Genomic DNA, 14,634 nt, shown 5'->3' with positions numbered 1-14,634 from the left:
ACTGACTGGGGAAAACAGGGGTTGTTTATGTTCTACAGAACTGATGAGGGAAAGTAGGAACAGGTGAGCAGGTGGGTGGGAAAGGTCAGATAATGGGAATGGCGGGAAAGGCTGGAGTGAGTCAGGTGACTAAGACAGGCGGAAAAGTCAGAAAAAAGTGGTGGGCACGTAGAGGCTGAATTCAATTGTCCACCCTTCAGACTTCTGGAGAGATGGCATACTTAGCCCACATGGACTTCAGTTGGACGCACTGTGACGTGTTCACTGTCATCACATAAAGTCTGCGAGGGTGGAGACTGCATACCGCTGGTGAAAGCATGGAAATGTTCCAGCGACAACTACAGCCCTGTACACAGTGGTCGTTGCTGTCATATTCCTATAGTGGGGATGTCAGTTTTGGCTAATGTTTGCACTCAGTAGCCTGACACCATTAGCCAGTAGCTAATCGGTTGATTTTTAAGAAAAACAAAAAATCGTGAAATACAAAAGGCCTTTCCTTTTAGTCCAGTGCTACAATGACTCAACTAGCTGTAGTGCCACATTTTAAAGCACTATCCATTTAGAGGTGGGGAAATGGTCTGATGGGAGCAAGCTAGTGGTGCCGCTCATTCTGCCATTTCCACTAATAACGCTGTGTTATGGAAATGCTGTGCCCACCCACCAGACTCCTCCCATATAGCCTTGGTGAATAAGTGGCTTCTTTTTGAGCTGCAAAACCCCTTTAGTGTGGTTAACTCTGTTAGCACCACTAGCTGTGTTGACACCGCTAACAACACTAACAGGACTAATAGACACTAACAATGCTGAAGGCGTTTTGTGGCCCAAAATTAAGCTGCTTACTCACTGGGGCAGTTTTGTTTGGTTCGGTCTGGGGCTGCAACTGGTGGTTTTTAATTATTGATTAAATGTCTTGTATTGTCGCAATTAATCAATCATTGGAATACCAGAAAAGAAAAATCTCCATAAATATTTCCTGAAGCCAACAGTGACATCTTCAAATGCTGTTTTGTCCAACCAATAGCCCAAAACCAAAAGATAGCTCACCTTGCATGGCAGCTGGATTCTCGCGATATTACTCGAGAATCACAGGATATCGAGATCACATGAAAATCCGTCTTGACAGGCTTCGAGTAATGTCTTTGTGTCTGACCACTTATTAACATCCTGTGAGGAGCAACTGGCAGCTACAGCACGGTTAAGGAGTGTGTGATGACACAGAAAAGTGACTGTTCATTCAAAACAACAATGATTGCTCTTTAGCATAGACACTAGACCAAATTTAGAGGGGAAAAATTCACCAATAGTTGATATGGCAGTAATATATATTAAATTTTGGAGCTGGAGTTACAATAGATCTTTTCCTTGTGGATTGTTCACCAATATGACCATGCAAAAGTTCTCAGAAGGCTACGTTCATACTAACTTTATTAGAGAGCAAATGAACAAATGGCTGAATTTGCTAGAGACCTGGCTTATCTTTGCTTTGCACGTATTGCAGACAACTATATATGCCAATACGAATATATCTTTGATAGGCCCATATTAGTCCGGCTCTAACTGAAAGATAAGTGAAGTATTCTTTATTGGAAAAGGTGTTAACGCTCTTCAGTGATGACGACAACAATAGAGAGCTGGGTCATCCAGTCACCTGCCAAGTACTTTTTAAGTGCCTGCCCTTTTCCAAATAGTTTCCAGTGACAGATTCTGTCAGGTTAAGTCTGCCTGACCAGTTTAGGATTTGCCCAGCAAATCCTCATAAATGAGAAGCTGGAAACCTGACAGTCGTTTTCATTTTTGCTTGAAATAATTGAAGAACAGTTGACAGTGCTGTGGTAGAAATTCACATACATTACAAACTCAGTTCTGGGTGGTCAAAATTTGCATTAGTGTACAATAATCCCCCCCCCAAAAAAATATGATTATACTGGAATGTTGAATTATTTGGTATTTGGCAACACCTGGCAACTTTACTTCCCACCGTGGGTGGTAAAATCATCCCACATTGGATTTGACTGTCTGTTCTTATATTTGATATAAGAACAAAAATAAACATGGTTAAGAGCTGGGACTAGAGAGAAATACCCATCATATCAGAGGTAGGGTTAGGTACTGAAAACTGAATTTGAACTTGTTCTGTAAGAAGTATTTCACTGCTGGGAAGATGGTCTTTTCATAAAACTCGGCTGTCTATGCAGAAGAAGATGCAAATACTTTTGAAATGGGTGCTACATCACTAGAGGAAAAGGACACTGGCATTCGTTTTGCTCAACAGGTAGAAAACCCATAACTACCAGAAGGCACTTCACCACACCGGAGCATTAAATGCTCCTGCTGGTGGGTGGTAATGTGAGTTGGTTTTGACCAGCTAGTCCAAAAAACAATATGGTGGAGGGCTGGTAACAAATGATCTTGTATTACAGTTAATTACAGTTATACTTCTATACTCTGTGTCCGTGGTGGCAGGCGTTTAAAAATGAGGAAGTACATTTAGAGCCAGCAAAAATCATTCGGATGGTGCATTTGCGAACTCAAGCTGCCAAATAATCCTCTGGAAAGAAGGAGGGGACTTCACCACAGTTCGTTTGTTGTGAAACAAAGCTGGTTATCCCTTTAATATATAAAACATATTCTGAGAATCCTGAGAATCACTCTTAACTGTTGAATTTTGGGCTGACTGCACGTCTGTCTATGTATGTCCTTGTGAACACATCAACACGCATGTATATTAACACCTGCAATCGTTATTTTAAGGGATATTTTTTATAAATAACATCATACACACCTTGCTGTTATGATAGATTACTGTTTATTGAGGCCTAAATCTTCTGAAAATAAAAGTGGTTTTTGCTTTCAACATATTTTAGTTTGTTGTCATATTATTTGACTATGACATGAGGACTAATATTGGCTCAGTAAATCCGCCTTACTCCACTTGTCAGCCTTTCTGGAGGTGACAGAGCTGCCAGTGTTGAGCTCTTTCACAGGGTAGGTTTGCCTCGTTGCAGCTGGGGCTCGTCTGGATGGCCTTGTCACAGTGTGAACATCATGCTACCAAACACGTTTCCTCAACAGGAATATCTCTTTTTGTTTGGAATGTAGGGCGGTGAAGGGATGGAAACAAAAAGATAAGGTCTCACAATAATGTCTACTCTTTCCCAAACCGCACAGTGTGAATTCATTTTGAACCTCAAGCTATACAATACATTAACATTTAGCAGTGGCTGAATAAAAATGATGGGCTATTTTTAAAGATGCAGACGCAGAGGGTAAATCTGCCTAATTTCACTTCAGCCACCATTTTATTTACAGAATAGCATTTATTCTGCTTCTAAAGCAGACATAAACCTGTGGTGGAGAAAGGGTCTTTCAAGGGAAAAAGCACACACTAACGCTTTGCTGAAATTGAAAAGGTTTTTGTATACTGGGAAATTGCAACATGACAAAGGCATGTGTTTATGTATAAAAAAAGAAATAAAAATTTATGGGTGGTTACACATAAAGCAGGTCAAGCACCCTACCTCTCTCAACACAATGCTTTAAAGTAAAGCCTTGTGTTTTCATTTTGCATCGTCCATCTCATCAATCACATAATCTCTAATAGTGATCTACTTTACACCAGACTTAAGCAGGACAAGGCAGCGACAGATAACCTTCAGACTAACAGAGCGCAGGATTCAAGTAAAAGCCTGGAGGCAAATCAGGCTGTTACTGCCTCTGGCTGGATGGAGAAACACTAAATACATGCTCATGTGCTGTTTGTTGTACTACTCATGCATGGCTGTGATATGCGCAAGAAGGGCCCGGTTTGTAGTGAATGTCTGAGGAGGCAAAAGGATGTTTAATCTGCACCTCCCAGGACTTGAACTCAGACTTCGGGCATCAATAGCAAGTTGTTGTCAAGTTGAGCTACCTCACCAGTGTGGAATATAAAGGTGAGAGCTGCACATGTATTAACAGGCAGGTAGTGTCAAAGACTCAGTTATCAAGACAAAATTCTGAGAATTTGCATACTTCATCTAGACAACATGGAAAACATCCGGCATGTCTTTTTACAGAGATTTACTGGTGCTTAAGGCCCAGATCATACAGAAAGGTGGAGGCGGCTTTTTGTAATTGTTTTTAATGAGAAGGAAGCTTTTTGCTCTTGGTTTTTGCACTGCCACACGTCCATGTTTTGGCCCTTTAGATACCTTCCATTATTGCCGGAGCGTTCTGAACTCAAGTTGAAAAAACTTCAGAAGAGCGCCCCACATCATCTCCGCTATTTTTCCATTGTCCAAACGGATGATTTGAGAGCTGTGCCTTCTGTGTTGGTCACAACCACAAGTTTAGCTACCATAGAAAGCAAAAGCGTTATCCTCTTCCTATTTTTGGAGGTTGACGCACTTCCTTTGTGCTGACTGATCTTTGATTAACTCCTGACTAACTTGTAGCCAGGGATAACCTCCATCAAACTGTAGGAGGACAGCAGTGACTGGTCATTATCTGATTTGACCTAAAAGGCCAATATTGGCAAACACATATATCTCTCCGACCCTGGTTGGTTTGTGGTGGAGTCTCAGCAGCAGCATCCAAGCTTCCGTTCTGGTTGTATGGTGGAGGGGGACAGTGCTGGCTCCATCCTGCTGTGTCACAGAGGGAGTTTCTGGGCACTGAGCCACCTGTCAGAGGAGAGAAAACACAGGCAGTGTCCTCCTCAGCTTCCCAGCTGTCCAGGGCTTCACGTATGGCCCTTAAACACCACAGAGACAGCCAAATCTGTCACCGCCGCTGCCTCCAACAGTACAGGGTGGTCTTTACCAACTCAGCCTGTAGTGCTTAATGGCCTCTGAAATGCATTATTACTGTCTGTTGAAAAGTTGGAGCTGCATGTGTGATGTCGAATACATCCATAGGAGTGCAGACTGTAGGTTCAGGGTATAGACAGCAAAGCAGAAGGGAGCCTTTTTATGTACCGTGTGTGTACCTGGCTATAAAAATAACAGTGTCTGGATCTAGAAGGTTGAGTATGTGTGTGTGCATAATATGTGTGGAAACCCAGCCAATAACTCCCAACAAATAACCAGAACCACAGGTCCCCTTGCCTCCCTCCAGACGCCCAGCCACAGACAGACCAGAGACCCCCCCTCCACCATACAGCCAGAACGGAATAGATACCCGTCTCAACCTCAAGCTGGCCTGATAGCCACAGAAAACAGCAGTGTGACCAACACATGGTAGGCTGTGCTGCCGCAATTTAAAGAGTCCACAGAAAGAAATAGCCATCCGAGCTCTAAAAAGTATCTGGAAAAAAAGAGGCTCTGCTTGCTGGACGAGCTGACTGTCCAACAGTAGACCATGTTGACAGATGTTGTGCAGAGCTCCGCTGTGGTGGGGCGGTGCTGGTTCAAACCCTACTACCAAATGTTCCAATAACATACTAATTCCATGTATGTACAAATGTACCTTTATGGACCAAAGAGGCCTGTGTGTGCACAAGGCGCGATAATTAAGATTTTTACAGTGCACCACAGCACTGTAACCGGCCCACTGCCTTTTAACACACTCCCAATTCTACATACCATGCTTCAAAATACATTTTCATTTGTCAAGTCATTTATTAGGTTTCTGTTTTCTTGATTTTTTTCTCATCACAGCCAGGATTTTATTCGTGGTCCTAATGAAATGGAAAATGAAACCCTTAAGTATACGCTAACATGACAGTAGGACTGTCAAAAAAATTTTGAAGTTCAAAATATATTCGAATATATATATTTTTTTTATAAGTTCGAACCTAAATTTGATAATTCAAATATCATTAATAATTAATTAATACTATTAATAATGTTATATATCACGGCGAATCATGCTCATACACAAAACGTTCATTTCCGACCCCTATAGGCCTACGTCAATCAAGCGCGCCAACTTTGGGGGATCAAACCAAAAACATTCATTAACGGAGGAGGCCCGCTGCGCCAACGCCACCCACTGCTTTTTTTTTTTTTTTTTTTTGGTGAAAATAAATAAATAAATAAATAAAATAAGAAATAATAATAGTAATAAATTTGAATATTATTCAAACTACTAAATAAATTCGAAAATATTCTAACTCAATTTCATGGCGCTTTTGACAGCTCTATGTGACAGTGACCTGAAACAGGAAATGGCTAGACCTGGATTGGTGATGACAGCACTTCAGGTATCACTGTTTCCATTGAAGAAATAGTCTGGTACATTACCCCCCAGATTAAACAGACAGGATTTATCGTGTTTATTGGCAAGTCTACTGAGTGCTGGTACACCTTTAGACAGAGCCAGGCTAATCTCTCTTAACAAATATCTGCATATTTATGCCCAATCTGTAGACAACAGGACAACACTTAGTCACTGAAAGCATTCTGGTTTCCGTTTGTAGTCCGAGTGGTTTGACCAGTCAAGTTTCAGCAAAAGGTAAACAGTATGTGTGGAGAGATGAAATGCATTGGCCGAAATGTAGTCTTTGAACCAATCGACTATTGTCATGATGACAATTTAGCTTTAGATTAGCTTTTATTAAAGGTATGTGCATTTATATGCAGATATCTGTTTATAGAGACTAGCCGAAATAACACACAGGCACAGAGAAGACAAACTTGTGGCCACAAAATCCACTTGCTACACTGGATCTCACGAAATCTTGGTCCTTGCCCCCAAAACATGTTTCTGCCAGACCAAAAGCTGGGTTCTAAGCAAGCCCCTTGAACTTTTACATAGTGGCCCAATGTGGAATTTCAATGTCTGTGTCTTTCACATGATGCCGTGAGACCCAAAAAACATTTTCACATAGACTTAAATGGTAAAAGAGAAGTCTATAATTCAGTGGATACATGTTTTTAGGCATCACAAGTCCTGGGAAATGACTTCACTTCCAATTTAATCCATTCAGTCCGATCACATTTCTAAAGTCTACATGAGCAAATACACAAATAAATCTTTTTATCCCAATTCAAAAGAGCAGGAGGCTAAAACACAAGTTAGCCACCCAGCCAACGGAAGTTTGCTCAGTTGCGGTAAGTCTCTAGTGCTTGTTCTAGGGATCCACAAGGTGGAAGATCCAGGTGTCAATTGACAACCTGATCAACTCTATGAGGAGGAGATGTGACGCACTGCATGAGACCAATAGTGGTCACACCAGATACTGACAGGTTCTTTGGGGTATCTGTGATCAAAAACGCATTTCTGTAGCACCAATCAAGATAAAACTGAAAATTTGAAAGTGGCCTTTTATTGTGACCATCCCAAGACACATCTGTGTAGAAATGATTGGATTGGATTTTAACAAGTTTGCGACCAAAATTTAAGAGAAATTAGTCTTTTGAGTGCATAAAAAAGTCATCAATCTTTAGCCATTTGTGAAATATGGGAGCAAAAAGTGTCGGATTTAAAATTTTGTTCCGTATCTTCATTATGTTGTTTGATTTTGTTTCAGGGCTGAGCAGCAGTTTGTCCTGTCAAACTGTGAAACATTAACAGCCAAAGTGGACACTGAGAGCTGTCAACACAATCAACTAAGAATAGCTCATATATTCCAATGTGAATGTCAAGACGTTTGTTTTCTGCTCACTTGTGCAGGAACTTTTTGCCAAGTGTTAAAGCATAAACGTGTAGTAATTACCACCTCTTAATTGCTGTTTCAGCATATGTGGCAGTTATTTCATCAAGTTTGACCTTTGTTTATATTAGATCATCTGAGTGTTGGCGACACATAAGCAGCACTGCCATTGCATCATAGTTTGTAAACAAAGCAAAGTCTGAGAACTGCAAACTAATCGTCTGCCAGTGAATCTGTGACCAGTTGTCTGATGTGACTCAGAGTTCTAACAATAATGTGCATTTAATTTTTACTGATGCCTTTAGGAGCATTAATGTTACTGGATGTATTTTATTTTAAACCACATGCCTTAGTGTCAGTAATAAGCACTGATAAATGCTCCATTATCCTTGTCAACATTTACAGGAAGCTCATGTGCACGGACAGATGTGCAGCATGGACCACCAAAGCGTCGAGCAATCTCTTTCAGTTTCAGTCAATCATGCTCCGCATACTGATCTGCACGGGTGGTCCACCACCAAAGCCCTATTTTGAGCCAGGAAAAACCCTGCTTACAGGCCGCGGGAAGCTGTGCCAGACACTGGCTGATGTTCCTGCAGTCCCTTGGTCAGCATCGCAGGCCGATAAAAGTCGATACTTCATGGCCTTAAATTATACAGCAGGGGAAAGGATTTGAATCACGAAACACATACTGTACCTGTGACTTCCAAATAGGGACACAGTTTACGATGATCATTGTAAAATTGCTATTAAAGCCAGTGTATCTAAATACTGGAAACTCCTTTTCTGCTATTTAAAGGATAGTTCAGATTTTTTGAAGTGGGGTTGTACTACTTATCCATAGACAGTATTGGAGTTTGGAGAAGCAGGCTGAAGTCAAAGATGGAAGCTACGCAATCTACTGCTATGAAGGGGTTAGCAACAAAACATATTATAGCCACGTAAAAAAAAAAATCGATGTCTGTTAAGTGTACGCTATATTTAGACAATTTCCAGTGCTTCCAGTGCTGTCAGACAGTGATCCAACATTAAAATGAAGCAGTTATATCACTCAAAAAGCCAGACTCTAAGCCAGACTCCATTGAGAAAAACAGTGATTTAACATTGCTGAACACAGGAGCTGCTGGTCTACCTCTGCCTTGAGCAGTTATTCTGTTTCTGCTATTGTTTTACTTCGGCATTTAAACGGGTTAGTCTGGATTCACAAGAGTCGCACAATTACACTGACTAACTAACTGGTCAAAGCAGCGGTAGACCAGCAGCTCCCTTGTTCAGTGAGCTAAAATTACTGTTTTTGTCAATGGAATCTGGTTGCTTTGACGAGAGCATAGATGGGGAACTGAAGTCGTCAACAGCTTCCCCATCAGAACAGGCTGTCTGACGAAGATGCAAAGCAGTAAAAATACTCTTAATATATCGTACACTTAAGCCCCTTTTACACTGCCAGATTTTCGGCGAATGTTGAGCCGTTTTGCCGGCAAGCTGCGAGCGTTTAGACACACAGAGCCGGATTGGCGAGTTGATCCGAGGTGCCCAATTTTCCACCGCGTAGGGGTAGACATATTGGTGGAACCTTTTTGGTTTAAAGAGAACAAGGCGCCCTTCCGCCACGGGAGGGGCTGTTGATGACTTGTGGGAGGGGCTGTTGATGACTTGTGGGAGGGGCTGTTGATGACTTGTGGGAGGAGCTGTTGATGACGCCGCACGTGCAAGCCACTGGCGGTGGATAAATAAGAAACAGCTGATAGCAGGAATTAGCGAGCAGCTAGTAGCAAGAGGGAAACGCAAACCTGACAGACACTGTAAAGATGAGCAACTGGGGAGACAAAGAACTGCGCGCCCTCCTTGTCCTTGCAAATGAAGAGCCCATTAACCGTCAAATGACGAAGACGGTGAAGAACGGGCCAACTTACGAGAGAATCGCCGAAGGACTGACCAGCCGCGGCTTCCCTCGGAGTACGTCACTGAGCTACACGTTTTGTTATTTGCTCATGACCCCATTGCCATGAAAAAGGCAAATTCTGTATGAACAAAAGTAGGTAGGCAGCATTTTGCTGCACTCCCCGATTTTGTTTTTATACTGCCAATGTTGAAAGAAGACTGATTGGGTTTTCCTGCAAATTTGCACAATTCCTATTTAAAAAGGGCTTTTAACTGATATAGTTCTTTTAGGGTGAGAATTGTTTTAAGGGGGCTAAAATTAGATTTGTTGCTGACCCCCTCCACAGCAGTAGATGGATTAGCTTCTGTATCATACTCCAGCCTGCTTCTCCAAACTATGGGCGTGCCGACTGACATCTACTGTATGTAATATCCTAACTATGGATAATTGCCCTATACAACCCCTCTTCAAAAAATCCAAAATAGTGGAAACAGTAAAAATAGTGTTAAATTGATATTTACAGACTCACTGACAGAAGGTTCATTTACAGAAACGTAGGGAACACGTATATTTAGAGCAGCAGCAGCCAAATCAGGAACAAGGAAAGAGGCACAAAGAGCCATAGAATGGGAGGCATTGTGTGAGCAAAGAGTAAGCAAGTTAAAAATATTTGGAGGAAATGCTAAATATAGGACAAATGACCGGCCACTTACTATATTTGTCCCCACATCTAAGTTAGGCGAGTGTTTGTGGTTTCAGGGAGTGAGTGTGGGTTTCGGTAAGACCGCTGACTGAAACTGTGACACTGTTTGCATACACTCATCACCATCATGATGACAAAAATGTTTTTCTAAAGGTTACACCTGCAGTCAAATGAATAGCCAGCATCACGTACGACTGTGTAAATCAATATCTCTGGAGACAGAAGGAAAACAAGATTCACATGACCTGGTTGCATGAGGAATTGCACCTGCCTACATTTTCTAAAGTAAAAAAATAAACCTCCATGTGATTCTTACAAAAGCAAAAATTTCTCCAAGTATCTATTACATTTCCCTAGGTGTGTACTTGGCAATCATAATAGCAAACACTTTGTTTGATAATCCACTTTAAAATGTAAGAGATATTGATTTTATTTTAGGAATGACTGGAACAACAATCAAACATGGGTGTATCGCAACTATGACGAAGCTGCTGCAATTAGTGGATTAATCAATGAGTCAATTAATTAAAAATTCATCAGCAACTATTTTGCTAATCACCACATTTATTAGTTCCAGCTTTTTAACGTGGGTATTGGCTGCTTTTCTTTGTCATTTCATTCGACCAGTGCTGCCGTGCTACTCTTAATGGTTGAAGGGGTGAAGTGTGACAAAATGAGAGCAGACGAAAAGTGCGAATGCCAAAGAGGAATTGGTGCCTAAAAACATGCATATTTTACTCCTATCTTACAGTGATTTCCTACATTGAAACGTGCAGGTGTGATTTCATAAAAATCATCTTTAGGATTCCTCGCCCCTGATGAAAGCTCCGGAAAGTGTTTTGTCCAACTATTTTCTAGGTCAAGGATGAACTTCCGGGCTTAACTTTTAGCCAACATAGATGAGAATGCTGCCAAGTTGCCACGTCAGCACATCCATCTCCACAACAACCGAGCAAACTCCATCTGCTGATGAAGGCTGTGAGGTGCTGGATGACACCTCAGGAAGTTGCTTTTAAGTGGCGACAAGTCAGAAATGAACTGCTATCAAAACACAAAAACCTTTCTATGATTTAAATTGGGACCAATCTGGTTGAAGGATAAAGCGTGTTAGACTGAATCTACATTTCAGATTAAACATATAATGACAGTGTTATGGCTTTGGGAAGAAGAGGCAGTGGTTTAGGTCGGGGTGCCATAAAGAGGCTTCAAACCAAATCACTACCAATATCAGAGCAGTGAGAGTGCATCAGTGCATGAAAAGAGCCAGAGAGAAAAGTGAAATCAGGAAGCTAATGGAAACCAGTGAATAGCTGATAACAACCACATGCAAAGTCTTCACAGGAGCTTGAACGTGTTCAGCGGGCAGTAACTCTGCATGATGTGATATAACTCAGATGGATCAATACTAACACTGTTGAGCCTGATGCATCTGGCTGGGCTGTGCGCTGGGTTAAGCAGGATACAGAGTACAAAACAGTACATCCCAACCTGCTTTTATTTCAAGCAACAAAAAAAAGCATGCCAACTTTTGTGGCAAACACAGCTCGGATAAAACCATCCGAATACAATGAGCCTCTTTTTTTTTTTTTCCTTGAGCTGGGCTGTAAATGCAAACCAATCTGCTTGGATCTCAAGGTGATGTAATGCAGGCAGAGAGCAGCCATATGTTCTCTTATTTCACCAACAGTGAATCAACAGACAGGGGTGAGGCAATCTGCCAAAGAGGCTGCCTGTCCAAGAATCTATATCTTCCACACAGAGAGACAGGGAGCGGCTAGTGTTACTGTAGGCAGACGTAATATTTTGACATACACTCACGATGCAAAGCAATAATTGGGACGTGGCTGCCAATGACACTGAGGTCTACCTGTAGGTACCAGCTGAGTCAGCAGCAGCTCTGCGTGAAGCCAGGCTATCTACCAGCGCTGCAGTCTCTATCACGGGAGGATCACGGACAAAAGACCTACTGTGGGACAAATCCAGAAAAATAGACACAACTGCTGTTACATAACAAAAAAAGCCTGCGGTCTAGTGCCACACAGTCCTCTGTGCTCGCAGAAAATATGACCTTGATTGACGATGACAATGTCAACAGGAGTAAGCAGAGGATAGTAGGGGACACGCAGAGTGGTGCGGACGTCATTGTGATGCACTCCGGTCAGTTTCCCTGTGCTCTGAAATACTTTCTCCTCAGAGAGTACTATAAATGCTGCATGTGTCCACGCTACAATAAAGCTGCTATAATCAATATGTTTATACAAACACTGTGTCATCTGTGTGTGTGTCACTCTTAGTGACAAACCATTGATTTATCGCCTAACTCTACCCTTCCTCTCAGCTCCAGAGAGCTTCTCAGCATCTTTCCCATAGACTATATATCATCGCTGTTGACCAGAAACCTTGTATCTCCATATTTGGCCTTTTTGTTGTTTCATAAATCAATGCTATTAGTCTCCCTTTATGTCTGTATGTGTTATGTTCTGTATGAAAAGTATTAAAAAGAGCTTGTGATTAAATTTCATAACTCCATTGGATCCTCAAACTGTCGGCAGATCCTCATAGCTCCACCCCACCTGCGCTGAATGAAGTGCTGTAATTGAGCATCTTTGGTGCCACACACAGTGAAGTTGAAGTCAAGCAGTGACAAAGCGATTTTATCTGATTTGTACAGCATTTCCTTTTCTCAAAACACGCTCTATGAAGGCTAACATCACTAATTGCCACCAGACACTGTGATCCCCAGTGCTGGGGTTTGCACTGGCTGAATTCAAGAGATTTTTCAAGAGAGATTTTGGTCAGATGTATTCACCAACAGAAAAAACTGAACACTATGTGTTAGTTATCACTGCTCACTGGTCTGTATAGTTAAGCCTTGCCATAATAGCTTATCATAGGGCTTAGGAGGTTATTCACTGAGCGCTGATCCTTTCTCTAGAGCACAAATTTCTTGTGTTTATTTGAACAATAAACTTTGTAACCTGTAATGCAATGCACTTAATGCCTCAAATGCAGCTGTCCCAAAACACGTATCTTGTCATTCGCTGGTCAAAAACCTTGTAACTCTATATGAGATTGATTTTGATAAAATATTTATAACATATAACACATGCAAGACGCAATAAAAATTTTGATGGCGCAGTGTTCGGTTACTTTAAAAACACAGTGAATGCTTTAAGTAACATTTTTGGACATACAAGGCTTCCAAGTTCCCGCTCATACACCCGTCGTCCAATCAATCGTGAGCAGGACCATTGATCACGAGCACACTAGTCTGGGGCTGTTAGTGGCCGTTTTGGTAAGGAACCGGAACCAGGGCGAGTGAGACAGGATCCGGAATTCGATGGATGCGCCTTTCCGTCAAAATAAAAGCACCAAGCTAATAAAAATGCGGTGAAACTTTTNCATCCGCTCTCTAGACCGGAACCAGAATCCAGACAAAATTCACAGTGAATGACGCGGGGCTAGGGCACACTGACTGGCACACATAGCTGACAATCATGACATCAAAGCCCCATTTATAGCACCTGATAACTAATTTAAACCAAACTTCATCAGAAAAATGAACACTTGAACAAACATAAGCCTGATAAGAGCTACCTAAAATAGCAGAAACTATCTTTGGGTAAACTTTAACGTGTACATCAAAGTTTTAGTTTGGTCCATGTCCGATCGGCTAACATGGAGGGGACTTGGTTTATGACCTTTACAGCAGCCAGCCAGTGGGAGGCTGTTTTGGCTTCACTTTGGGGGAGCCGTCATGTTGCCATCTTTATATACAGACATTGGTCTTTCCTACAACAGAGTAAGGTGATGGCCTGTGAGGGCCATGGTAAAGTCTGGACACTCCATTTCTTCTTAATTAAATTAAGGCAAACTGAGAATTGAATTTGAGAACTGATTAATTGGTTTGAGTTATTTTGTGAGAGAAAAATAACGTATGAATTCTCTGATTCCAGGCTGATAAATGTGAATATTTTCTGTTTTATTTACTCCTTTATAACAGTAAACTGAATATCTTTGGGTTGTGGACATCATCTTTGGCTTTGGGAAACTCTGACCAAAACTTTTCACCACTTTCTGACATTTTATAGACCAAACAACTAAACACTTAACTGGGGAAACAACTGAAAGATTAATCCACAATGAAAATAATCATTAGATGCCATATAGCACATATTTCAGGTCACTCAATTTCTTGTTTTGGCTTCACTTTTTGGGGGCTGTCATGTCGTCCATCTTTATATACATATTCAGCTCTATGGAATCCAGTCATTATTAATGCTAAGTTAAACTATAATATAACTAACTACAAGAAGAACATGTTAGAGCATTAATAATAATAGTAATGCCATAATGACTATCATACACAATTATTATGTGTACATTGTGTGAGTGACATTTTTCAAGAGAGCAGGGGCAGCGTAGGACAAGAATGTGGGTACACTTTGTGGCTTATGAGTGTGTGTGTGTGTGTGT

This window comes from Epinephelus moara, chromosome 22 (assembly GCF_006386435.1).
Source record: "Epinephelus moara isolate mb chromosome 22, YSFRI_EMoa_1.0, whole genome shotgun sequence".
NCBI classification, from domain to species: Eukaryota; Metazoa; Chordata; class Actinopteri; order Perciformes; family Serranidae; genus Epinephelus; species Epinephelus moara.
Note: the sequence above shows the minus strand (reverse complement) of the source record.